The sequence below is a fragment of the Ranitomeya variabilis genome, chromosome 5, assembly GCF_051348905.1.
Source record: "Ranitomeya variabilis isolate aRanVar5 chromosome 5, aRanVar5.hap1, whole genome shotgun sequence".
Classification (NCBI taxonomy): Eukaryota; Metazoa; Chordata; class Amphibia; order Anura; family Dendrobatidae; genus Ranitomeya; species Ranitomeya variabilis.
This window is the reverse complement of record NC_135236.1, coordinates 439,124,305-439,151,979: the sequence shown is the minus strand read 5'-3', so window position 1 is coordinate 439,151,979 and position 27,675 is coordinate 439,124,305. Positions and strand designations below refer to the sequence as shown.

The window sequence follows — 27,675 nt, the reverse complement described above, 5'->3', positions numbered from 1 at the left end:
ATTAAAAGGGTTTTCCCATGAACGAAAGTTCATTTTAAAAATTGTCTGTGTCTGACCATGTACGGAGCATACCACATCTCCTTGGCAGGAGAGAAAACAAAAGACAATACTGACATTACAGCAGGGGATCACAGAGGATTTATTTTGTAAGGTAAAATATTTCACTGACTGTTTTTAAACAATATTTTACTTCACAAAATGAATCTTCTGTGATCTCCTGCTGTAATGTCAGTATTGTCTTTTGCTTCCTCCCCTTCCCAGGAGATGTGGTATGTTCAGTATACGGTCAGACACAGACAATTTTTAAAATTAACTCTTTTTCTTGGGAAAACCCCTTTAGACGGGAGAAGTCAGCACATTGGGAAAGGGAGAGTGGATAGGTGGGTGAGCACATGGGGGGAGAGATTCTCAATTCTGCAAAGCCTGCCCCCATCATGACATTATCGCCCTCCCGATGCGATAGCATCAGGCCTCCATCTAGTTTTCCATAATATGGCAGTTGGAGCCACTTTGGACTTCATATGGCCATTGTGGCACCTGTGTTCCATCTACCGGAAAAGAGGCCAGATGGAATACAAAGTGACTCATTTTAATGATTGGTTCCATTTGGGGTTTCATCCCATTTACATTTTTTACATATTTAGACAGAAAACTTCACATAAGCAATCAGAATCAAGTATTGGGTAAATGTAAACATAGACTTATTCTGATTTTTGAGAGACACAATGAATAAACTATAATTAAGAATCATATTTTTTGTATTACATTATATAACATTTTTGACTGCTTTTTTATTCAGGTTTTTTAAGTTTAGAATGAACAATACATTTCATTTTTTATGCCACTCATTCAACATGCAGTAAAAACTATTTTTGGTCAGTATGATTACAATGGTACCAGATTTTTTTAGTTTTTTTACTTTGCTTTACTTTCTTTCACAATATTTTTTTTTTAGTACTATACAATTTTTATGCTTTCTAGCCTTGTTATGAGTCTCATAGACTTACAATGAGAACATTTAAATAATGACCTCCACTCTACACAGAAGACACTGTGTGATTTGGCTGGTCACAAATGTAGTCACATGGTGTCAGAACGGATCAGAGCACCGCTGAAAATAGCGGAAGTTAGTGACCAGTGAGTATGTTACTGCACTAATTACATGTACACACAGAGAGAAATAAATATAAAATCACTGGAGAACCCCTATAAGTGGGTAAATATTGCATATAGTAAATTTTTGGCAACAATGTGTTACACTTCTGACTGTATATTGATAAAATATGATATGTCTTATGACTCAGTATGTTGAGTGTGGCTCAGTTGGTGTGTTGCAGAGCTGGAGAATAAACATTCTCAAGTCTGTGCTTTATACTCGGCTCTCATACACTACACACTGTTGGTGCAAATGGCAGGATTCTTAAAATGATCATCTACTGGACCATTTACTGTCTCTAACGACCACACTAGTCTGTCACAGTGCTGGAATACATACAGGAAAGGATTTATCTTTTACTTTGCAGCTACAGGAGAGACCAGAAATCCAGGCCATTTTTTGAGAAACGGGAAGATTGAAGAGGTATGAACAGACTGTACTTACTTGCGGAACTGGTCATCTACTTGTAGTGGCTGGGGCTTGTTACTGCACACCTGCCTCCTATTGATGTGTACCGGAGGCAAATGTGTAGTACCTTGCAGCAGCTACTAAAAGTAAATGGCCAACTCCGCAAATAAGTACTTCCGGCCGGCAGCCAATGCCGCCACCACCTGTAATGGCTGATCGGCGCGGGTGCCAGACCTCAGCATATCAGACATTGATGACCTATTCTAAGGATAGGCCATCAATGTAAAAGAAGGTGACAACATCTTTAATATCACACTGTCCAGTCTGCAGGAAAGTGCAAAAAAACACTGGACTTTCTAAGATGCAAGCCTTGTGTATTGGAAACAAAGTCAGCATCATTTAATGGAATCTCCCAACCATTCTATTGTAATAGGAACACCAGAAGTGGAAACACACATTTGCTAAACAGACCTACTTTTGCAAATTGCAATAAATGTGGAAAATATGAGACTATGGGTCAGAACTGCACTTGTGGTGCAGAATAAAGTATGTGATGCTTCTGGATAGATGGGTCATTTTGCAGCTGTATACAAAAGTACAAGGTCAGAAAATAAAGATAAAAAACAGTTACTAGCACATGATGTGAAAATGAGGCCGGCGTCACACTGGCGTGTTTTACGGATGTATGAGAGGCGCAGAAAATACGGATTGCATACAGTACAATGATTCTCTATGGCCCAGCTCCTATCTGCTGTATTTTACAGCTCCGTATTATACGGTCTTGTACGGCTGTAGAAAATCGCAGCATGCTGCATTTCTCAGCATATTGCACAAAAAATACGCCAATGAAAGTCTATGGGGCGAGAAAATTATGGATTACACACGGACCATGCGTGTGACTTGTGAGAAATACGCAGCGGTGTTCTCTAGAAAAGCCGTCAATTCAGTGCGGTGTACAGTAAAATCACACTGACAGAATAGAATAGGTAGAATAAATGTGTACACATAGAAAATATATATATATATATATATGTCAGTGAGACGCATATATATATATTTATATTTAATTCAGCGCTAGATAGCTGAAAAGCCGGTAAATCAATTGCCGGCTTTTCCTCTCTCCTTCACAAACCCGACAGGATATGAGACATGGTTTACATACAGTAAACCATCTCATATCCCTTCTTTTATTATATATTCCTCTTTACTAATGTAAGAAGTGTCTCTGTGTAAAATTTGGGGTCTCTAGCTATTAAATTAAAGGGTTAAATCCCAGAAAAAACTGGCGTGGGCTCCCGCGCAATTTTCTCTGCCAGAGTGGGAAAGCCAGTGACTGAGGGCAGATATTAATAGCCTAGAGAGGGACCATGGTTATTGGCCCCACCTGGCTAAAAACATCTGCCCCCAGCCACCCCAGAAAAGGCACATCTGTAAAGATGCGCCTATTCTGGCACTTAGCCTCTCTCTTCCCACTCCCGTGTAGCAGTGGGATATGGGGTAATGAAGGGTTAATGTCACCTTGCTATTGTAAGGTGACATAAAGCCAGGTTAATAATGGAGAGGCTTCAATTATGACACCTATCCATTATTAATCCAATAGTACAAAATGGTTAATAAAACACACACACATTATTAAAAAGTATTTTAATGAAATAAAGACACATGGTGTTTTGATATTTTATTATACTCTTAATCCACCTGCAGACCCTTGTCACCTGAAATAAAGTTAAACCAAACAAACAACAATATTCCATACCTTCTGTCGTTCAGTCTTGTCCCACGCTGTAAATCCATCTGAAGGGGTTAAATCATTTTACACCCAGGAGCTCTGCTAATGCAGCTGTACTCCTGGCTGTAAAACTTGGTGAATGAATGAAGTGCAGGGGAATGTACTGTAGTTACCTCGAGTCGCAGTGATGCGCTCTCTACTGGATGAACTCATATGAACTCGAGCCTGGGAACGTTTCAGAATATTTTCCCATATACTATCATGTCAGGTTTGTGAAAGAGATAGGAAAAGCCGGCAATTGAATTACAGGCTTTTCTGCTATCTAGCGCTGCGCTGAACTAAATATAAATACAGTATATACAGTTCAGACCAAAAGTATGGACACACCTCATTTTAAAGATTTTTCTGTATTTTCATGACTATGAAAATTGTACATTCACACTGAAGTCATCAAAACTATGAATTAACACATGTGGAATTATATACTTAACAAAAGTGTGAAACAACTGAAAATATGTCTTATATTCTAGGCTCTTCAAAGTAGCCACCTTTTGCTTTGATGACTGCTTTACTGCATATATATATATATATATATATATATATATATATATATATATATATATACTGTATATACAGTATATATCATCTCACTGATATATATATATATATATATATATATATATATATATATATATATATAGACTGTATATATGTTTTAACGAATATTGGAGCCCATGGATCCATTGTATGTCAGTTTTGCAAGCCTGCGAGAAAATGATGCCATATGGATTACATACGGAGGATGACATGCGCAAAATACGCTGCCACACCCTGCCTACGGATGACATACGGATCACTATTTTGGGAACATTTCTGCATATTACAGCCGTAAAAAACGGACCGTATTTTCATACGCCTAGTGTGACGCCGGCCTAAATCTTATGGCTGCAAATACAGAGATGACTTCATAATATGAATTCATATTCTGACAATGCTTACTGGTGAGTGGAGCACTACTCATTAAGATTGTGGAAACAGATATTCTCAAGAAAGATGGAGCCCTGTTAGTGGGACTTGCAGCTACTATACTTATGGTGGTTTAAATTGGGGATATATCGTGATTATATAGGATGGGAACACCCTTATGAACGCAAATTCTATATACTATATAAACAAATAAGACTGAATTCCTCATGAATAATGGGAACTGATCCCCTCTGTTTGGCTGAAAAACATCCATGGATCTTCGTGTAGTAAGGACTAGACCGGATGTAAGCAATACAGCAGTGACTAGAGGATGGCAGTAGGAAGGAAAGAGGGAGAGAGGCCGAAAAGCTGTAAGTGCAGGGCCAAGCCCCTCAAGCTTGCAGCTCATTTACATAAAAATTGATAAACTGATTACTCTGGAATGGAATAAAAGATTGAGAATCTGCACAACAGTGACCTGACCTAGATGCATTAGTTGAGGGCACCAAAACCTACTATCAGGTTCCTGCTTTTTTCCAGATACTGTGCCACTCCTATTTATGGCCAGATCTTGCTATTACAGCTCAGTCATATTTACTTGCATGAGGCTGAGCAGCAATACTAGATACAGGCCACTGCTTATTTCAAGTCTCATACAATTCCTATAACATACTGTAAAACAGAGGTGTCAAACTGCATTCTTTGAGGGCCGCCAACAGGTCATGTTTTCAGGATTTCCTTAGCATTCCACAAGGTGCTGGAATCATTCTGTGCAGGTGATTAAATTATCACCTGTGCAATACAAGGAAATCCTGAAAACATGACCTGTTGGCGGCCCTCGAGGAATGCAGTTTGACACCTCTGCTGTAGAATGTAGTTAAATACTTTAAAACACACCAGAATAATATTGTCTTATCTTAAATGTTATTCTCATGTAACCATTTTCAAGACATTTATTAAAGTCTTCATGACGTGAAAACTAATGTGGTGTATCCAGAATCTCTGAATGCAATCTACAATGGTTTATCATGTGAACAATACCTTAACAGTACCTTAAGAATTTCTTTATGTAAGCTTAATATAAGCTGACCAGTCAGATAAGGTATGATGGAGAAAAATGACCAATGAAGCAAATCAGTGACACAAAATAGCAGCTGAGTAATATTGTGAGATCCGTAAATAAGGACAAGTTAGATCAAATATACAGAGGCCTATATGTGAGATCAAACCAATTACTGTGTGATGTGACAAGAGAACAACGTGTGCACCCCTTCATCTTTCTGTATATCAGGTCAAGCATAGCTTTGATAGGAAACATATTGTTCTTTTCTCTGTAAGATCATGAAAGCAAACAATATATTCTACCCTGTACATCCCAACACCAATACCAATTCCATCCACATATTTTCACTCTGAGGATCCCCTTATAAATTAGATTACTAGAATACTGTATAAAGCAATGAATTTTTGCTGATGTACAAAAAATGTAAATGCGGAAAATTATTGGAGCTAATTCTGTTTAATCAAAGGATATGTTTATTAAGTGAAATCACCTGTTTGAAAAAGTGCATCTGGTTGTGGATAGAAGTCAGATAAAGGAGGTAGAGATTAGCAATACAAATAAAAACAAGGAAAACATTTGAAATGTTCTGATCCGAAAAATAAAATAAAATAAAAAAATATGTTGCAAAAATATTACTATAGGATATTCTTTAGTTAGAGCTTAAATGGGAACTGTTTAATAAACTTTGCATGAATCAATAGAATAAGGGAATATAAGAAACTTTGTAATATATCTGATCAGAGAAATCTGCTTCTTTCTCCACTGTTCAGCCAGTTCTTTCCTGCTCAGCTCCAATCCATCTTGCTCAATACAAGATGGAATGTCAGCACAGTATGGTGCTTGGCTTCACAGTGTAATATTCTCTATGCAGAGGACAATGTTAGGAAGAGTGAGGAGCAGGCAGAGGCAGTAATACAAGTAGTGAAACCGATCTCTTCTGAAGCTTCTCTAGCAAGTAATTTATCTAGCTGGATTCACATCTACACTGTTAAATACTGCTGTATATTGATGTGCGTATAGCTAAATATTCAGATTAGGGAAATTCGGCACAAATACTTTCTAATATCAGTGTATTCAAACCAAATAATGGATCCAAGGCAAGTCAAAAGGAAAGCAGAATATTTTTCTGCTGGACCAAACAAACAAGTCTGGGGGCATGAGAAAAAAGCTGAAATGAATGGGATTAGATAGATTGAGCAGCAATTCTGCAGCCACATACTGTAAAATCACAGCAGGAGCCGACAGCATAGAATAGATGGCTTTCAAACAGTATAAACACATAGCATAGATAGATATACAGATGTCAGTGACAAATACAATTAGTAGAAATACAGCGCCTACAATAGCGCTTCCACAGGTCGTATTGTAGGCGCGAAACAGCTGTCGTCACATCCTGCTCACCTCCTTCTTTGCTTCACCACCCCGGGCTACGAACATGACGGCTGTGTTTTATATGCTGCAATAAAGGAATTGAACCACACTTGGACTGGTGAGTGTTGCCGCATTTTCCTGTATTTCTTTTGATGAGTGCTTCTCTTATTCATGCGGGCACCTCTACCTGGATATCAGGCTCCTGTGTGACACGCTTTGGATAGACCGCAGTTGGTCTCGGATCATGGGGCAGCTGTGCGGCTTTACTTTTTTCTACTATAGACAAATACAATTAGTACATGGTAAGATGCAAAGAGAGGGAGAGTGACAAAGGAGCTTACTATGCTGAGAATGCGTAGCTGGAAATTGTGGCATGGAGTTCCTCCTGAGGGTGCCGTTTCCACTGCTCCCATTCTGCCCCATATGAGCTCCTATTCTTTCCTATATAAGCTCCCATCCTGCCCCCATATGAGCTCCCATCCTGCCCCATGAGCTCCCATCCTGCCCCATGAGCTCCCATCCTGCCCCCATATGAGCTCCAATCCTGCCCCCATATGAGCTCCCATCCTGCCCCCATATGAGCTCCCCCATCCTGCCCCCATATAAGCTCCCATTCTGCCCCATGAGCTCCCATCCTTCCCCCATATGAGCTGTCATCCTGCCCCATATGAGCTCCTATCCTGCCCCCATATGAGCTGTCATCCTGCCCCATATGAGCTCCTATCCTGCCCCCATATGAGCTCCCATTCTGCCCCATGAGCTCCCATCCTGCCCCCATATGAGCTCCCATCCTGCCCCATATGAGCTCCCATCCTGCCCCCATATGAGCTGTCATCCTGCCCCATATGAGCTCCTATCCTGCCCCCATATGAGCTCCCATTCTGCCCCATGAGCTCCCATCCTGCCCCCATATGAGCTCCCATCCTGCCCCATATGAGCTCCCATCCTGCCCCCATGTGAGCTCCCATCCTGCCCCCATATGAGCTCCCATCCTGCCGCATATGAGCTCCCATCCTGCCCCCATATGAGCTCCCATCTTGCCCCATATGAGCTCCGATCCTGTGGCTTTCAGTACAAAAAAAGTAAAAAAAAAATTCTCCTTACCTGGCCACGGCCCAGCGGTACCCTCTCCCTCATTTATTTGATGCGCGGATGCGCCGACGCATGACAGTGACGTTATACGCCGGTGACATGTGCGCCGATGTCAGCTGCTGGCCTGTGATTGGCTGGCATCTGGTAACTATTGCTGTGCAGAAATCCGGTGGCTTTCTGTACTGCAATATACTGCAACTGAATGTGCCTCCTCACATGCATTTAGTTGGAAATTGCGGGCCAGGAAAACAGATTGCGGCACCCCTTCTTGACGGTTCGGGTGTCACTGATCTGGTGAGAGCCCCCTGAATCCCACCACTGCAGTCAGTGTCTTAGGGTGTTCCCATGGTCAGTAAACGCTGGGGTTTGGATGCTGCATACATCCGCCATGTCCAACTCGCAGCGTCCAGATGTTACAGCATAGTAGATGGGATCTGAAGAAATCTCATCTCCACTATGTGTTCACGGATGCCTCCGGCTTCCCTGCATATACGCAGCATGTCAATTTAGCTTGCAGAGACACTGTCTCTGCAAGATTAATATCACCATCCAATGTATTGGACACGGTGATTCCACATGGTTCAATGAACACAGGCGGAATCACCAGTGTTCAAAAGCCGGAAGCACTTTGGACGGAGCGGACATGTGCTGCGTCCACAGCGCTGCTGTTTTCTGCCTGTGGAAACATACCCTTAGGTATGTTTCCATGGTCAGTAAACGCTGTGGAATGGACACTGCGTACAACCGTGGCGTCCAACCTGCAGCCGCCAGATGTTACAGCATAGTGGATGGTATTTCAAGAAATCCCATCTCCACTATGTGTGCACCGGCAGCTGCAGCTTCTCTGCAGAGACGGACATGCAGCTCGTCTTTCCAGACAGCAGCATATCAATTTATCTTGCAGAGATGCTCAGTCTCTGCAAGATAAATGTCCCCGAACATTGTATTGGACGTGGTGATTCCGCACAGTTCAATTAACACATGCAGAATCACAGCACGTACAAAAGTCGCCAGCGCTTTGGACGGAGCGGATAAGTGCTGCGTTCAAAGCGCTGCCAGTTACTGACCGTGGGAACATACTCATACATATATATATATATATATATATATATATATATATATAAACTTCTCACCTGTGCCTTGCCTCTCTGTTGTGTTGTGTTTTCTGTCTCTCTTCTTACATCTTTTCTCTCTCCTGCTCTGATTTTTATATTTCCTTTCTGCCTTCTTCTCCCTGCTTGTCTGTGGCTCCACACCCAACATTTACACAATTGCAAATGTAAATTGTTCACTTTCACATATTGGTAGGGAATTAAATTGGTCAGGCACTGTTTACATAACACATCAGTAGAGAAATAAGTTGACAGGGCATTGTGTACTTTAAACACATATCAATAATTTAATTAAACTGTACTAATATTACCATCCTTGCTCAAGTGAGGATACCAAGACATCATGGTTTAAACTTGGGAGAATCACAAAAATAAATGGGTTTCAGATCGTAGTAATTCCTGCGCTTTCTCACCAAATGTGCTTAAAAAACTAATGATAGAACTTTTGCTGCATTTTTTAATTTACTTACCGTATATACTCGAGTATAAGCTAACTCGAGTATAAGCCGACCCCCCTAATTTTGCAACAAAAAACTGTGAAAACTTATTGACTCGAGTATAAGCCTAGGGTGGAAAATGCAGCAGCTACCGGTAAATGTCAAAAATAAAAACAGATACCAATAAAAGTAAAATTAATTGAGACATCAGTAGGTTAAGTGTTTTTGAATATCCATATTGAATCGGGAGCCCCATATAATGCTCCATACAGTTCATTATGGCCCCATAAGATGCTCCATACAAAATAGGCCCCATATAATGCTCCATACAGTTCATTACGGCCCCATAAGATGCCCCATATAATGCTCCATTCAGTTCTTTATGGCCCCATAGATGCCCCATATAATGCTCCATGCAGTTCTTTATGGCCCCATAAATGCTCCATATAATGCTCCATGCAGTTCTTTATGGCCCCATAGATGCTCCATATAATGCTCCATGCAGTTCTTTATGGCCCCATAGATGCCCCATATAATGCTCCATGCAGTTATGGCCCCATAGATGCCCCATATAATGCTCCATGCAGTTATGGCCCCATAGATTCTCCATATAATGCTCCATGCAGTTCTTTATGGCCCCATAGATGCCCCATATAATGCTCCATGCAGTTATGGCCCCATAGATGCTCCATATAATGCTCCATGCAGTTATGGCCTCATAGATGCCCCATATAATGCTCCATGCAGTTGTGGCCCCATAGATGCCCCATATAATGCTCCATGCAGTTCTTTATGGCCCTATAGATGCTCCATATAGCATTGTGCCACATGTAATGCTGCTGCTGCACTAAAAAAAAAAAAAAAGACATACTCACCTCTCGTCACTGCCTGCTGCTCCTCAGCGTCCCGTCTCTCTGCACTGACTGTTCAGGCAGAGGGCGGCGTGCACACTAATATGTCATCGTGCCCTCTGACCTGAACAGTCACTGCAGAGGATGCGGAAGACAAGGCGGCGGTGGAACGCGGAAAGGTGAATATGAAATACTCACCTGCTCCCGGTGCGGTCCCTGCATGTCCCACATCTCCAGGAGCGGCAACTTCTTCCTGTAGTGTGCGGTCACGTGGCACCGCTCATTACAGTAATGAATATGCGGCTCCACCCTTATGGGAGTGGAGTCCATATTCATAACTTTAATGAGCGGTACCAGTGACCACTGAGGGGGAAGAAGCTGCTGCGCCTGAAGACCGTGGGACATGCGGGGACCACGCCAGGAGCGCTGGGAGCAGGTGAGTATTTGACAGGCGTTGCTCCCCTCACCCGCCAACCCCACCGCCTTCCATGACTCGAGTATAAGCTGAGAGGGGCACTTTCAGCCCACTTTTTTGGGCTGAAAATCTCAGCTTATACTCGAGTATATACGGTACTATGTTCTATGGGTCAAGAAATACTACAAAAAATGCTGAAATTCAGTCAGGAAAAAAAGGGTGTGTGCATGAAATTTCTGAAATCTCATAGCTTTTGCTGGTACTGTAAAAGGCAGCTTTTAATTTGCATAAAAAATTAAATGTCTGAACATAGCCTAACGCTATTGGACTGGATTAAGACTCCAATTCAGTGGATTAAGACTCCAACTGATCCATGACTTATGAATTACAAATCAGTATGTCGTGGAACACTATAGTGAGAAAATCACTATCAGGAAGCAAATAAATACCTAAGGAATGTTTTTTGCTGCATTTTTGCATGAGTTTTTAATTTTTTCTTTTTACGTCTTTTTCCTATTCATTTGAATGTGTGATAAAAAGCTGCAAAAATGCCGAAAGAATTGACATGTTGAAGATTATAAACTCTTTTAAATTTGCAAGGAAAGAACAAGCAGCATGTGCAATTTGGTATAGTAAAATGCAACTTTTTTCACAGGACATCGTGTGCAAAAAACTTGAGGAAAGTGTGACAAAAAAGCAACATGTGAACATTCCCCTAGAAAGTTGACAACAAAATTAGTGATGCATTTATGTATCAAGATAGTATTTGTTAGTTATTGTTCACCCTTTCCCCTGAAACAGCAAACACTTATCTGTGTTACTACAAGTGTTTTCATTAACTCAAATACTGAGGTTTATCTAAATGAGTGTTTGTTCTGCTCAAATTTTGTTTGTGTTTTGGATTCAGCAGGATCTTGCCTTATAATGATGTAATGTGCAAGTGACAAGAGACTGCATAGCCAACATGACTTCCAGCTCTTGGCTCACAATGCTATTTACATAACAATAAAGCCTTGTTGATTTACTTTGAAGCTTGAATTTCTTTTAACAAGTTCTATGCATTCAAGTAGTTTGTGGCAAACAAACCATCACTTGTAGAACAAATCCTCCTGTGTATATTTAGGGATAGATTCTCTTAGATACAGAATCACATTTAAAACAGGAAGGTGCCTTGGAGACCTACAGCCAAGTGATTAGAAAGGTATTTATAAAACATATATGTCAGAGTAATAGGCGTAGAAATATTAATACTTAGTATGGAGAAGACTTTATGGAATAAGACAACGTTTGTTCAACTTTCATGTATATTTTTCTTTTAATTAAACGTGTGTACATACACATGTGGTACGAGTATGTTAATTCACTTACCGCTTCTCTCTCTGGTGTCCAACGCCGTTCTTCTCTTCTTATCAGAGATGTTACCTCCAAGTCTGTGTGAACGGGAAGTGACCTTAACAATGTAAGCAAATGGAGAGTCAAAACAAAGCTCCCTAGGATTTAATTCCAAAATAAACTTCCAGTTCACGCATAGTTTAAACAGGCTAGTCGCAATTTAGACATTGCTGATAAGCGAAGGAGACACCAATGGCAATGGACACCGGAGAGAACAGCGGTATGTGAGTATATTAATACACTCGTACCACATTGCATTCATATACACACATTTACTGAATAAAAATGTAGATGGAAGTGCTTCTTTAAGAAAGCATAAAAACATACACAATATTTTTGCATTTAGTTAATTTATTCCTTTATTATTTTAACAATTGCTCTCCTGTATTATATGCATAAAGACTTAAGTGAGACACCCTCCTTGGTGTGTAGAATCTAATGGATTCCATGGTTTTCATTCTTTAACCAGTTTACAGGGATCTGGGCATCACAAAAAGAAATTTCCAGGTAGTATTTTGAATAAAGTTGACTGGTTTTAGTTGCATCAAATGTGAGCTTAGAAGAATCGAATAGTCACAATGGGACAGTCAGGAGTAGCTGGGGTCAGACCCTCAGATAGGCATATTTGATCCCAATTGTAGTCAGGATGGATGCATTATCAGAAGTCGAAGAGGTTAATCTAATAGAAGGGTCAGAAGTACAGTCAGGTCAAAACACTGTAATCATAATCCAAATGAAAGCGTACAAGGTTTCTAAAGAAGACCAGACTGGTGCACTGTCAAGAGTAGAAGAGATTAACCTAATAGCAGATTCAAAAGGCTAGCCGGGTCAATACACTCTAATCATAATCCCAAAGAAAGCATATATCCAAATATCATCAAGAAAGGTGCATTGTTAAGAGTAAAATAGGTTAATGTAATAGCAGGGTAAGAGGGCTAGTAAACTCAATACACTGTAATCATAATCCAAAAGGGGTAAGGTTAAGAAATATACCACAAATAAAGGCACTGACCGTCAAAGTGCCTATTCATGTAGAGGAAAAGCATTCTGATTGACTGATAGAAACATAAAACCTCTGGGAAGTAATGGTAACTATATTATATTATGTCAACATATTTTATTTTTGGGGGGGAATATGGTTAAAAAATATGGCGTAAGTCTACCCATTTGTCCACCTTTACTTAAAAAGCAGAATACAACCATCAACACATCAGTGCTAAGAATAATCATTGCATCCCAAACATAAATGTTTGGTTTGGCTATGCATGCATGTTAAATTTTATGATGCTGTGTTCATTTTTTATTTGGAAACAATATTTTTCACGTAGTAAAATTCCAACCAATACAAATCGAAAGAGAAAGAGGGAAAGAGGCAGAGGACTACTGTCATCGTAAACATTCATTCCATGTTAAGCTTTTTTGGATTAGTGACGGATTATATCGGGTCAGAAACCAACCCCGAGGTAGCTTATAAAAACCACGTGCGGACCTGGGGATTCATGAATCGAGATAAAAGAGCAACCAAGATTAATTTTATATTTAATTGCCAAAAGACGCACTAGAAAGATATAGGTATATACAAGAACCATATACAAGTATACAGTTAGGAGTGTAGTACAAGGGTAGGATACAGATACATTGCAATTACTGTGTTATGTAACATGTGACCACAGGGAGGCGCTGATGAATCACAGGTCCAAATCTTTGTTACGTGATTCCCTGGCCGCATCAGCTAACGGGCCTCCTGCCAATAGAAAGACATAGTCCAAAGTGAGGAGCTGCCTATTATCCCCTAGGCAGCTCCCTCACACATGCTGCGCCAACCCCTGGGCTGTGCAGCCTCTCTCCTCCCATATCTAAGAGCTTGGTTTTCCATCCAGAACCGTGGATTCCCATAACTTTCCTCCCGAAGCTCCACTGGATTCTGCGGGATTTTATCTGTGCAGGGAGACCAAATATGGCTACTATATTTAATTCCTGGTAGCTATGTTTTATAACTCAATAACAAAGAGTTCTAGAGGTGGCTGCATGGTATAAGCTTGTGAGAATAATGATTCCGATTATGTACTCAGCTAGGTTCAGAGATATTGCAGTGCATTCTTTTATTATAGATCATTTTCCAGATTTAACATCTCAGAGCCTTGTGCTGGGATCTGTGGAGCCAATATGTCTGCATGTCAGCCTCAGTCCAAGGAAGGATGCCAGTTGGCTGGTAACTGCACAAGAGTTCACACCCCTGTGATAACTGCTGGACTTGGTGCTGGGGGGGCACAGAGTCTATGACTTTTGGCCACCCTAAAGAGAATTTCAAAGGCCTATTAGCTTGAGCTAATTAAAAAAAAGCCATTGGTTTGCACTGTCCAAGGAAGTGCATTCCCTGGATAATGAGGTCCCATTGTTTGAGGTGTATTTGACTTCTCTTTTGGCCTGAAGGGAATGCCAAAGGTGGGGGCTGAGTTTGGAGCAAGTATATTTGGGCCAAACTGTATCTGATAGGGAACGCCATCAGATATCAAAATTATATCAATTAGATATAATTTTCCAATATCTCACAGGAGTCCTCTAAAAAGAAAACCTAACTGAATTGATGCAAGCTTTTATGTACAGTAACAGTCAAATGTTTGGACACACCTGTTCAGATTCAGTCTGGAGGCAACAAAACCACAAAGGAGCAAACATGGAAACAAACAGTAAACACGAAACAACTCAGAATGTGTTAAACATTAGATTCCTCAAAGTTACTCTGATGACAGCTTCATACCTCTCTGGCATTTTCTGAATCAGTTTCATGAGGTAGACACCTGGAATAGCTTCCAATGAACAGGTATTCCTCAACAAAAGTTCATTAATGGAAACACTGGCCAACAGGTAGCGTTTGTGACCATCAGGTGTGAGAGGCAATGCTGGTATACAGATCCATATAGTGCTGAGCCCTATTCCACAACTGCGTAAATATGGCACAAACCATTCAACATCAAAGACATCAAAGTCAATAAAGAAAATTGCAGGAACATTGACATTATCCTAATGGAAATCTGATAGAAAGCCAGCATCCTTGAATAATAAAACCATTTTAATTTTTATTTTTTATTTGACTTTATAAAAGCCTTGAGCCATAGTACACACAAAAGGACAATATGACATATGGTTTACAAGTTTCAAACATGTAAACCCTGTGGCTTATTGTCCTTTTGTGTGTACTATGGCTCAAGGCTTTTATAAAGTGAAATAAAGATTTGAATGATTTTATTTTCCATAGATGTTGGCTTTACCAAATGTATAGGCAAACTTAGAAAATGTGAGAGAGTGAAGAATGAACTGCACCCCCTGAAGATCATTTAACAAATATATTGTGCTATTTTAATACATTTCTCAACTACTGCATCGATTTCAAAGTATACTGTCAAAACCAATGCTAGCTACCGGAGTTTTTGTAAGAAAAGAGTTAGCAATTAGGATCTCAGGGTGGATCTTCAGCTATAGAAGGCACTGTTGAGGTCTAGTACACCACAGTACTTGTAGTTATTACACACCCGACCATCAGCCAGACAGAAAACAAATTCTATCAACCAGGAATCCTACAAGAAAGTATCAGAAGCATTATCCTAGAAGTGGGTAGAGCTTAGTGGGAAGCTGGGAGTGGCATGATTGGAAACATAGTTGGGAACCTTGGTGGTGTAGAGCTATTAGTGTTAGACAAGGTCGCCTCTATACATACAGTGGTGGACTACAAGTGCCAAATAGTGTGGAGAAGTTAGAGAAGGAACTCTATTTCTTACTTCTCACCAAGGACAACATCTGCAAAGAGTTTGTATATTCTCCCCGTATTTGCGTGGGTTTCCTCTGGGTACTCTGGTTTCCTCCCACATTCCAAAAACATACTGATAGGGAATTTAGATTGTGAGCCCCATCGTGGACAGCGATGATAATGTGTGCAAACTGTAAAGCGCTGCGGAATATTATAGCGCTATATAAAAATAAAGATTATTATTATTACGTCATGTGAGCATCTGAAATGGAAGCTGCTGCAGCCAGTGTGTAGGAAATAGTAAAGATAGATTTTGTTAAAATGGATTCATATGACTATGAGATCATATTAGAAAAATGTAAAAAGCTGCCATGTACAGTATAATCATCTATGTGAGAACCCAAAACTGTCAAATTCAAATATAAATACCATCCAGTCTGATGCCAGTTATTCACTATGCTTGTTCAATTTCTACCTCAGTAAAATCTGTTTTGTTGTTAACTATAATGGCCTGTCCTGCTTCCTTGCTCATCCCCTCCACCACACATCACAAGCCATTTGCACTGGCCCTCAAGAGAGCAGTATCATTAGTGTGAGGGAGGATATTGTCACAAGGGTGTCATGTCACCCTGGGAGACTTGGAGTTAGATGGTCATGTCAGATAATGAATCACATTCTTCTTTAGAGATGGTGTGATCCATGTCCTTTTAAATGGATTGACTTTCCTTCAGTGCTGAGAGAGTTAAGGACTCTTTCCATGCTGGCTGAGACCATACAGTCTGGTTGTTCTCACCCGCAACTGCCTATCATTTACTCTATATAATCTAGTTCTGGGTGTTTAGTTTGTGATGGTGAAAGATTTGTCTTCCTGTGCTGACTGCTACAACTTAGTGGGTGGAGTGGAGCTGTAGTAGTAGTTATTTGTAGTTTTCTGTAGTACTTGTGTGTTTATGTTGTCACTATTCCCATTTAGTTTATTCCTCCCTGTCCCTATCCCGCCTATTGTTGGTTTGTGCTTTTGTATGATAGAGGTTTTCTCTTATCCTTGTTTTGTCTTTGTGTCTTGTTTACCTCACTTTTCTGTTCCATGCATCATGAGGTGGGGACAGATTTGGGTATAACAAGAGCATATCAACATAGCAAGGTCAGAGACCCAGGCCTCTCTACTTTCAAAAGTACCCCCGAGATGGGGATAGTTAGGATCCCAGCTCCAGGGATAGTTTGAGGTCCCTCTCTCTTACCAAAGACTGTCACAGCATGATAGATATCTTTACTGCATCACGTTTTACTCGTGTTAAGAGTTTCCACATTACACTCAACCAAACAAAATCTTACACCAGAATGGCTACCACAGCATTTTGCAACAACCTGTCATACCATCTGATTTTCATTTATTGGTACCATCACCTGTTTGCAACAAGATATTGATTTCACACATCTACAGGCTATGTAAGGGCTTTGTAACCAAAGAGAAGAATGTAGTGCTGAGTCACATGACATGGCTTCTACAGTCAGCAGACCTCAGCCCAATTAAAATAGTTTGGAGGAATTAGACCACAATGTCAAGACAAAGCAGCCAACAAGTGCTGAGCACCACTGGAAACACCTTCAAGACTGTTGGAAAACTGATACAGGTGACTATTTGATGAAACTGATTGAGAGAATGCAAAAAGGGGTGTAAAACATGTGTGTCCAAACTGTTAACTCTTTCACTTATCACATACATACATTGAATGTATAAAGTCGGCACACCCCTGTGAAAACGACAGGTCTTTGTAAAGTAAAAATCATTCCAAGAACAATCATTTCAGAATGTATTCCATCTTTAATGTTATCCAAAAGTCTGTACAAATCCATTGAGAAAGAACTTAAAATTATTTTGAGGAGAAATAAAAATAACAAAATAAAAATAATGTGGTTGCTAGTGTTGAGCGATACCTTCCGATACTTGAAAGTATCGGTATCGGATAGTATCGGTTGATACCCGAAAAATATCGGATATCGCCGATACCGATACCCGATACCAATACAAGTCAATGGGACTCAAGTATCGGAAGGTATCCTGGATGGTTCCCAGGGTCTGAAGGAGAGGAAACTCTCCTTCAGGCCCTGGGATCCATATTCATGTAAAAAATAAAGAATTAAAATAAAAAATATGGATATACTCACCTCTCCGGCGGCCCCTGGACCTTACCGATTGTAACCAGCAGCCTCCGTTCCTAAGAATGAGCAGTTTTGGACCTTCGATGACGTCGCAGCTTGTGATTGGTCGCTTGCCGCTCATGTGACCGCTCACGCGACCAATCACAGGCCGCGATGTCATCGCAGGCCCTAAACTCCTCAATGATGAAATACATAGGAAATTCACCCTTACACACTAATAAAACCTACTCAAACTGGGTGAAAAAAACCACATAAAATATAAGATTTTATTGATAATATTAAAATATTAATGACATAAAAAGGTAAACCAAATGACAAAATATGCAAAACCACAGCACAAGAAAGCCATTATAAGGTGAAGGAACCACAAGGTACAGACTTATGTAATTTTTACATTTTTTTTACTCCATTTCTCTCTTGACTTTTCATATATAATGCAGGTTTGTAACTCATACTTGTAATTAATGTGTAGGCTATTATTTATGTTTTTTTGTGGAAAGGTTGTAATTGTGTCCTTGTACCCACTACAATTATTGTGCAGTGGTTTTGCATATTTTGTCATTTGGTTTCCCTTTTTATGTTATTCATATTTTAATATTATTTAATATTATGAATAAAATCTTATATTTTATTTGTTTTGTTTTTTCATCTGTTTATTCACCCAGTTTGAGTAGGTTGTATGTTCTTACAGTTGCGGATGTGATTGTGTTCAAAATTAACCAATCACATTTAGATTCATGTTAAATAGTAGCCAGTACACAGCTAGAAATGTACATAGTTCAGAGATACTGTCCTTAATGTTTTTCTAAAGCATATGAAAGAATTAAAAAGTCAAAAAACAATATCATACTGTATATATAGCCTAGAGACTCATGCAGATGTCCGTGGATTTCAGTCTGAACACAGACCACCATGAATGGACTAGCTCCATATACTGTAGAAGCTGTTGGGAGCCCTATGGCCAGTGCATGCATTGCGGTCCATGATTGGACCAAGATTCATGGACATCTTCATTTGCCCTTAGAGTGCTGTATTTTCACACCAACTTGAATATGGCAACTCTGACATGTATTTTACAAAACAATCCAAAGATGACATGATTAGGATTTCTGCCACAGATATGGCTTTTACATACCATAGATCTGCAAGAGGACTAGCCCTACTGTCATACTGAGCTTGCGAACACAGAGTTACACTCAATATAGCTGTTTTCTGTAACAATAAGGCCTCTTTTACAATATTTTGGTCAGTGTTTTCTATCAGTATGAGTATAGGTAAGCTATAACCAGGAGGTAGTCTAAAAAACCCAGAAGAGGAGTGAATCCACTCATTATATATTTTTCTCAGTGTACATCACACTCAGACTGAAAGTAAACTGAATGTAACCATAAAGTACTATACAGTGGGTATATAATACCAATAATAAAGCATGTTGAATGCTTGTAATTTGCTCATTGCCAAAGTCAGCACTTCTTCAAAGGATAGGTAAAATTTGTGGATCGGTGGGGATCCATCTAGCCATTTTTTCACCAAATATACAGATTTGCTTGAAGGAGTGTTGCATGGTTAGCATGCTAACACTATTGCCATAATTTGACAATATAATTTATTTATTTTATTCTTACTGTTCTTTTTGTGCTTCTTATGTCATGAAACATTAATGTATTAAATTATTTAAATGGATTGGGAAATACATGTTATTGCACACGACAGTGCTTTAAGGGGTTGGACCATAAAAAACATTCATCACTGATCATGGAGAATAAGGGTCCTGTGCTCCCTGTGTAAATGGGACTACTTGGCCTAGCTGAACACTCTACCCTACAATCTATCTTAGTCCCATTCACAAGAACAACATGTGTCCACTGATTCATTCAGTCTGGGGTACAAAGAACAAGATCACAAGATTGCTGGAGGTTCCAGAGCTGAGATCACCAGTGATCATACATTTCTTATCTATGCTGTGAATAGATGATGGATGCTGTTTATGTTCAAATCCCTAAGGGTACCGTCACACATTGAAATTTCCATCGCTACGACGTTACGATTCGTGACGTTCTAGCGATATCGTTACGATATCGCAGTGTCTGACACGCTACTGCGATCAGACACCCTGCTGAGAATCGTACGTCGTAGCAGATCGTTTGGAACTTTCTTTCGTCGCTTGATCACCCGCTGACATCGCTGGATCGTTGTGTGTGACAGCGATCCAGCGATGTCTTCGCTTGTAACCAGGGTAAACATCGGGTAACTAAGCGAGGGCCGCGCTTAGTAACCCGATGTTTACCCTGGTTACAAGCGTAAACGTAAAAAAACAAACCGTACATGCTCACCCGTCGGTGTCCTTCAGGTCCCTTGCCGTCTGCTTCCTGCTCTGAGTGCCGGCCGGAAAGTGAGAGCAGATCACAGCGGTGCTGCGCTCTGCTCTCACTGTACGGCTGCACTCAGAGCAGGAAGCAGACGGCAAGGGACCTGAAGGACACCGACGGGTGAGTATGTACTGTTTGTTTTTTTACGTTTACGCTGGTAACCAGGGTAAACATCGGGTTACTAAGCGCGGCCCTGCGCTTAGTTACCCGATGTTTACCCTGGTTACCCGGGGACTTCGGCATCGCTCCAGCGCCGTGATTGCAACGTGTGACCGCAGTCTACGACGCTGGAGCGATGATCATACGATCGCTGCGACGTCACGGATCGTGCCGTCGCAGCGATGAAAATTTCAATGTGTGACGGTACCCTAAGGTCTCATGTACACAGCTTTATTAGAGGTCTGTATACTAGGGATCAGTAATATAATGCACACAGAAATCTGAGGGCACAAACAGTCCTCACTCACACCTTCATAACGAGCCATTAGGAGGGTTTTTCTCATAGGGTAAAATATCAAAAGACGTTAGATCGCATATTAGGGAAATATTCTTCCATAGAAGTGTCACATTAACAATTGATTTACAGGAAATTGTAATTTTTCTATTAATATTATTTTTAATGTCATTGGAAACTGTATACATGTGGCTATACAAGGATAATGAATAATAATCAAGGATAATTATTATACAGAGGTATTAAAAGTGAAAGGTACTAATTGCATGTGGAAGGACCAAGATAACAGCACAAAGTCCTGAAGTGGAAAGTGGAAAAGGTCAATAAAAGTCATTTTGAGAACATAGATTTAATTAAAGCTCATATTTTGTACTTTTTTAAATGAATGATTCAAAGGCATTATGCTTGAATCCCAGGTTGCTGCTGGGAACAATGTTTGCTATTACTCCACTTTTAAGGACAGACAATAAAACATACAAAACCGAACTTAAAATGGATTTGACTGGAAAAAATGTTAAGAAACATTCATTACAGAATAGTGAATTGCATATAATGCAAAATAAATAAGAGAAAAAAATGCTCCTCCACACCTTGGGCTAAGTTCACAAGCAGTATTTTTGCTGTGGTTTTGCACATTTGCATTGCTTTTAATGGTGAAAAAAGCATTCCACAGGAAATGTAATTGTATCATTTTCATACATTATCTGGCCATGTGGTGTGTGACAAGATCAGATTGAAAGTTATTTTTGTTTTTTGCAGGGCCATCAGCCGGCCATCACTATTTGTAGAAATGTCAGGTTGTATTGTTAGAGGGCCAGCAGGTCTCTTGTGCACAGATGAGACCAAGATAGAGTTTTTTTGGTAAATCACATAATTCTACTGTTAAGTGTAAATGGAAGAGGCATACAAATAAAAGAACACAGTATTTACAGTCAAATATGGTGTAGGTTTAAAGATATTTTGGGGTTGTTTTGCTGCCTGTGGCCCTGGGGGCATTGAAATGTGAAGATCCGCAAAGAATTTTGGGTCACAATGTAATACCCGGGGTAGGACAGCTGGGTTTTCATCGTAGTAGGTCATGGGTTTTCCAGCAGGAAAATGAACCCAAATATACTTCAAGAACCACCTAGAAGTAAATGGAAAAGCACTGGAGAGTAGTGTTGAGCGATACCGTCCGATACTTGAAAGTATCGGTATCGGAAAGTATCGGCCAATACCGGCAAAGTATCGGATCTAATCCGATACCCGATACCAATACAAGTCAATGGGACACCAAGTATCGGACGGTATCCTGTATGGTTCCCTGGGTCTGAAGGAGAGGAAACTCTCCTTCAGGCCCTGGGATCCATATCAATGTGTAAAAGAAAGAATTAAAATAAAAAATAGGGATATACTCACCTCTCCGGCGCAGCATGGACTTTACCGCCGTAACCGGGAGCCGTTGTACCTAAGAATGCGCGCTTGAAGGGCCTTAGATGAGGTCACTGCGCTCTGATTGGTCCGTAGCGGTCGCGTGACCGCTACGCGACCAATCACAAAGCCGTGACGTCACCTAAGGTCTTTCAAGCGCTTGAAATACCTTAGAAGACGTCCGCAGCTTCTGATTGGTCGCGTAGCGGTCACGTGACCGCTACGCGACCAATCACAAAGCTGTGACGTCTTCTAAGGTATTTCAAGCGCTTGAAAGACCTTAGGTGACGTCACGGCTTTGTGATTGGTCGCGTAGCGGTCACGCGACCGCTACGGACCAATCAGAGCGCAGTGACCTCATCTAAGGCCCTTCAAGCACGCATTCTTAGGTACAACGGCTCCCGGTTACGGCGGTAAAGTCCAGGCTGCGCCGGAGAGGTGAGTATATCCCTATTTTTTATTTTAATTCTTTCTTTTACACATTGATATTAATCCCGATACCGATTCCCGATACAGCAAAAGTATCGGATCTCGGTATCGGAATTCCGATACCGGCAAGTATCGGCCGATACCCGATACTTGCAGTATCGGAATGCTCAACACTACTGGAGAGTTCAGAGGTGGTAATTCCAGCTCATGTAGCATAAAGTCTTCCACCACTACCTCTTACACACAGATGTTACAGAGAAACTCTGAATGGATAAATTAAATCATTTAATTTTGTCTGCTTTGATGAATTTCTCAGTACAGAACACTGCAAAACACATGAATCGATCATTGAGTGCATGGAAAAAAACAGCAACAAAGCTTATAATTTATAAGGCAATAATCTCTGACTAAATGTCTGTCATACGCTATTCCTACTTCCACACATCACCGTTGACAAATTGCAAATATGAGTGGTATTCAAACGGATTTGAATCAGCCCTCAATTTTTTTCCTTTTACGTGGCAGCAAGAAAATGTGGATTAATGCATGGAATACTGCCAGCTTTGAAGAATTTCTGAGTACAGAAGACCATAAAAAACATGAGTAGGTCAATGAGTGAATGGAAAAAAGCAGCAGGCTTTCAATTTATAAGGCTACGTTCACATTTGCGTTGTGCGCCGCAGCGTCGGCGCCGCAGCGCACAACGCAAACAAAAACGCAGCAAAACGCATGCACAACGCTGCGTTTTGCGCCGCATGTGTCGTTTTTTTCATTGAATTTGGACGCAGCAAAAATGCAACTTGCTGCGTCCTCTGCGACCCGACGCGGGCGCCGCAGCGACGCATGCGGCGCAAAACGCAAGTGCGCCGCATGTCCATGCGCCCCCATGTTAAATATAGGGGCGCATGACGCATGCGGCGCCGCTGCGGCGCCCGACGCTGCGGCGCTGGCCGCAAATGTGAACGTAGCCTAAGACAATAATCCCTGACTAGATGCCTATCATACACTATTCCTACTTCCACACCTCACCCTAAAGGATGTAAGAAAGATAAAAAAAGCGATACTATTATAACAGAATAGAATCTATTTGAGTTAGCCCTGAAAAAAATCGATTAGTTTAATGTAGTAGCATCAAGAACTGCTATTTCAGATTGTAAGCTTGCGAGCAGGGTCCTCACTCCTAATGTCACTGTTTAAATTGTCTTAACTGGTATTGAATTTATTGTCTGTATATGTCCTCGCTTAATTGTAAAGTGCTGCGGAATATGTTGGCGCTACATAAATAAAAATTATTATTATTATTATTAGCCCCACTAGGGAATAAAGTGAAGCCTTTTTCATCTACTCAGCCTGATATGGAGGATACCAGGATCCTCTGTATTTACTGTACAAACTCTCCTGTCCTGACTGAGAAATCCTGTATGCAGTATGAGAACTCCCTATGTGACGACCACCTGACAGCCCACAACAAGGCACTGGATCATTCACTAATAAAACTCATCGCCTCTTTTGGTTTCAACAAATTTTCCCTCAACTAAGAAGGTGGATCCACAGAAAACCATTTTTTCATTTTACCAAGGAGTGGGTCTCCTACACTGGTAAAGTGTATGCACTAAGTGCAAGGTATACCAACAATTAGAAGGAGGCACTCCATTACTCTTTTCAAGAAATGTAGTGGAGGGCCTCAGAATTTTTTTCCTCATTATTAACCCCTTCACCCCCAAGGGTGGTTTGCACGTTAATGACCGGGCCAATTTTTACAATTCTGACCACTGTCCCTTTATGAGGTTATAACTCTGGAACGCTTCAACGGATCTTGGAGATTCTGACATTGTTTTCTCGTAACATATTGTACTTCATGATAGTGGTAAAATTTCTTTGATATTACCTGCGTTTATTTGCAGAAAAAATGGAAATTTGGCGAAAATTTTGAAAATTTTGCAATTTTCCAACTTTGAATTTTTATGCCCTTAAATCACAGAGATATGTCATGCAAAATACTTAATAAGTAACATTTCCCACATGCCTACTTTACATCAGCACAATTTTGGAACCAAAATTTTTTTTTGTTAGGGAGTTATAAGGGTTAAAAGTTGACCAGCAATTTCTCATTTTTACAACACCATTTTTTTTTAGGGACCACATCTCATTTGAAGTCATTTTGAGGGGTCTATATGATAGAAAATACCCATGTGTGACACCATTCTAAAAACTGCACCCCTCAAGGTGCTCAAAACCATATTCAAGAAGTTTATTAACCCTTCTGGTGCTTCACAGGAATTTTTGGAATGTTTAAATAAAAATGAACATTTAACTTTTTTTCACAAAAAATTTACTTCAGCTCCAATTTGTTTTATTTTACCAAGGGTAACAGGAGAAAATGGACCCCAAAATTTGTTGTACAATTTGTCCTGAGTATGCCGATACCCCATATGTGGGGGTAAACCACTGTTTGGGCGCATGACAGAGCTCGGAAGCGAAGGAGCGCCATTTGACTTTTCAATGCAAAATTGACTGGAATTGAGATGGGACGCCATGTTGCGTTTGGGGAGCCCCTGATGTGCCTAAACATTGAAACCCCCCACAAGTGATACCATTTTGGAAAGTAGACCCCATAAGGAACTTATCTAGAGGTGTGGTGAGCACTTTGACCCACCAAGTACTTCACAGAAGTTTATAATGCAGAACCGTAAAAATAAAAAATCATATTTTTCACAAAAATTATTTTTCGCCCCCAATTTTTTATTTTCCCAAGGGTAAGAGAAGAAATTGGACCCCAAAAGTTGTTGTACAATTTGTCCTGAGTACGCTGATACCCCATATGTGGCGATAAACCACTGTTTGGGCGCATGGGAGAGCTCGGAAGGGAAGTAGCACCGTTTGACTTTTCAATGCAAAATTGACTGGAATTGAGATGGGACGCCATGTTGCGTTTGGGGAGCCCCTGATGTGCCTAAACATTGAAACCCCCCACAAGTGACACCATTTTGGAAAGTAGACCCCCTAAGGAACTTATCTAGAGGTGTGGTGAGCACTTTGACCCACCAAGTACTTCACAGAAGTTTATAATGCAGAACCGTAAAAATAAAAAATCATATTTTTTCACAAAAATTATTTTTCGCCCCCAATTTTTTATTTTCCCAAGGGTAAGAGAAGAAATTGGACCCCAACAGTTGTTGCACAATTTGTCCTGAGTACGCTGATACCCCATATGTGGCGATAAACCACTGTTTGGGCGCATGGGAGAGCTCGGAAGGGAAGTAGCACCGTTTGACTTTTCAATGCAAAATTGACAGGAATTGAGATGGGACGCCATGTTGCGTTTGGAGAGCCACTGATGTGCCTAAACATTGAAACCCCCCACAAGTGACACCATTTTGGAAAGTAGACCCCTTAAGGAACTTATCTAGATGTGTTTTGAGCGCTTTGACCCACCAAGGGCTTCACAGAAGTTAATAATGCAGAGCCGTAAAAATAAAACAAAAATTTTTTCCCACAAAAATTATTTTTTTAGCCCCCAGTTTTGTATTTTCCCGAGGGTAGCAGGAGAAATTGGACCCCAAAATCTGTTGTCCAAGTTGTCCTGAATGCGATGATATACCATATGTGGGGAGAACCACTGTTTGGGCGCATGGGAGGGCTCGGAAAGGAAGGAGCGCCATTTGGAATGCAGACTTAGATGGAATGGTCTGCAGGCGTCACATTGCGTTTGCAGAGCCCCTAATGTACCTAAACAGTAGAAACCCCCCACAAGTGACACCATGTTGGAAAGTAGACCCCCTAAGGAACTTATCTAGATGTGTGATGAGCGCTTTGACCCACCAAGGGCTTCACAGAAGTTTATAATGCAGAGCCGTAAAAATAAAACAAAAATTTTTTCCCACAAAAATTATTTTTCAGCCCCCAGTTTTGTATTTTCCCGAGGGTAACAGGAGAAATTGGACCCCAAAAGTTGTTGTCCAATTTGTCCTGAGTGCGCTGATACCCCATATGTGGGGGGAAACCACCGTTTGGACGCATGGAAGGGCTCGGAAGTGAAGGAGCGCCATTTGGAATGCAGACTTAGATGGAATGGTCTGCAGGCGTCACATTGCGTTTGCAGAGCCCCTAATGTACCTAAACAGTAGAAACCCCCCACAAGTGACACCATGTTGGAAAGTAGACCCCCTAAGGAACTTATCTAGATGTGTGGTGAGCGCTTTGACCCACCAAGGGCTTCACAGAAGTTTATAATGCAGAGCCGTAAAAATAAAACAAAAATTTTTTCCCACAAAAATTATTTTTCAGCCCCCAGTTTTGTATTTTTCCGAGGGTAACAAGAGAAATTGGACCCCAAAAGTTGTTGTCCAATTTGTCCTGAGTGCGCTGATACCCCATATGTGGGGGGAAACCACCGTTTGGACGCATGGAAGGGCTCGGAAGTGAAGGAGCGCCATTTGGAATGCAGACTTAGATGGAATGGTCTGCAGGCGTCACATTGCGTTTGCAGAGCCCCTAATGTACTTAAACAGTAGAAATCCCCCACAAGTGACACCATGTTGGAAAGTAGACCCCCTAAGGAACTTATCTAGATGTGTGGTGAGCGCTTTGACCCACCAAGGGCTTCACAGAAGTTTATAATTCAGAGCCGTAAAAATAAAACAAAAATTTTTTCCCACAAAAATTATTTTTCAGCCCCCAGTTTTGTATTTTCCCGAGGGTAACAGGAGAAATTGGACCCTAAAAGTTGTTGTCCAATTTGTCCTGAGTGCGCTGATACCCCATATGTGGGGGGAACCACCGTTTGGATGCATGGGAGGGCTCGGAAGGGAAGGAGCGCCATTTGGAATGCAGACTTAGATGGAATGGTCTGCAGGCGTCACATTGCGTTTGCAGAGCCCCTAATGTACCTAAACAGTAGAAGCCCCGCACAAGTGACCCCATTTTGGAAACTAGACCCCCCAAGGAACTTATCTAGATGTGTTGTAAGAACTTTGAACCCCCAAGTGTTTCACTACAGTTTATAACGCAGAGCCGTGAAAATAAAAAATCCTTTTTTTTCCCACAAAAATTATTTTTTAGCCCCCAGTTTTGTATTTTCCTAGGGGTAACAGGAGAAATTGGACCCCAA

The 27,675-nt window shown here is 40.8% G+C and overlaps 1 protein-coding gene across 13 annotated transcripts in view; it reads right to left on the bottom strand.

Annotated features, from left to right (window-relative positions):
• The window catches only part of SYT1 (synaptotagmin 1), a 1,039,255-nt gene that overhangs the window by 996,548 nt on the left and 15,032 nt on the right, over window positions 1-27,675 (bottom strand). For 8 of the 13 annotated variants that reach the window (XM_077265348.1, XM_077265359.1, XM_077265351.1 and 5 more), the window contains exon 2: window positions 11,969-12,050. The exons of the other annotated variants lie outside the window; for them this stretch is intronic. The gene's annotated coding sequence lies outside the window, so the exon portion shown is untranslated. The remainder of the gene's footprint in view (window positions 1-11,968; window positions 12,051-27,675) is intronic. 13 annotated transcript variants of the gene reach the window in all.